This window comes from Callithrix jacchus, chromosome 21, assembly GCF_049354715.1.
Source record: "Callithrix jacchus isolate 240 chromosome 21, calJac240_pri, whole genome shotgun sequence".
NCBI classification, from domain to species: Eukaryota; Metazoa; Chordata; class Mammalia; order Primates; family Cebidae; genus Callithrix; species Callithrix jacchus.
Genome location: NC_133522.1, coordinates 40,378,137 through 40,379,534, shown reverse-complemented (window position 1 = coordinate 40,379,534; position 1,398 = coordinate 40,378,137).

Sequence of the window (1,398 nt, the reverse complement as noted above, 5' to 3'; positions counted from 1 at the left end):
GTCTTGTATATGTTCAAGTTTTTTGTGCTTATTTCATTGGTTGATTTCGTTTTGAAAGTTAGCCTCTTCACTGTCATCCTCTAAAACTTTGTACCCTGTGGGGACAACTTCTTTGTAATGACAGCCAGCCTCTGAAAGGAATAGGAAATGAAAGCCACCTTTGGACCTATCTCTGCAGGGTTATACGGGGATTCCTTTTGTGCTCTGATCAAATTGGCCGCCACATCAAGAGTTGCACTAATATAGTTTTCTCATAAACCATTGTTCCTGTTACAGAAGTCACTTTGCATTAAAACTGTCTTCTCCAGTCCATCTTTCTTTTAGAGGTTCACAAGGAAAGGAGTCCCGGATGTGTTCCATTACTGAGTGAAATTAGCAAATTCCATAAGATGTTCTAACACATTCCACATGTTAGAAACATTTGCACATCAATCCGACCATGGAGTAAACTTCCCACACTGTCTCGTTGCTCCTGGTATTTATGTCTTCAACTCTTTAGTGATGTTTTCAAGGCATCTTCCAGCCCCATTTGCCAACACAAGAATATGTCTTAGTTTACTCATCAGTCTACGTTCTACACATTAGTTTGCAGCTGTTGCCACTACAACAGAAATAACAAGTGTTGGCTGGGAGCGGTGGCTCATGCCTGTAATCCCAGACCTTTGGGAGGCAGAGGTGGGCAGATCACCTGAGGTCAGGAGTTCAAGACCAGCCTGGCCAACCAACATGGTGAAAACCCATCTCTACTAAAAATATAAAAATTAGCCGGGTGTGGTGGTACGCACCTGAATCCCAGCTACCCAAGAAGCTGAGGCGGGAGAATTGCTTGAACACAGGAGGCAGAAGTTGCAGTGAGCCAAGATGGTGCCACTGCACTCCAGCCTGGGCAACAGAGCAAGACGACTTCTCAAAAACAAACAAACAAACAAGCATTTCCTTCATAGCATATAGCTTTTCACCTTTTACTATTAAATAAGACATTATTTTCAGTAGAGGCTTCAAACAGTGATCATCAAATTTATTGTGATTGCAGTAGAGCACTGGTTTGCAAATGATTAATGAATGGCTCTAACACTCAAAGAATTGTAAAAGTTCCCTTCATATTCTAGATAACATATTTTTCAATGTTTTCCAAACAGTGTTGACTTCACACAAGCATGAATTGATAGCACATGCTGCAATATGTATTTAGCATGAGTTTCATTGTTAATGGTAGAGAATGTAAATTCATATTTCAAGCAGGTTTGGATTTTCCTTTTTTTTTTGGTCATTTTAATTCTTGTGTGTGTGTGACTTTTTGCCAGAACAGATTCCATTCCCACTGTTCTGCCTCATAATGTGACCAGAAAAGAGTGTGCATCAGTATTGTCTGTGGCAGGTGGTTTCTCTACAGGGTTA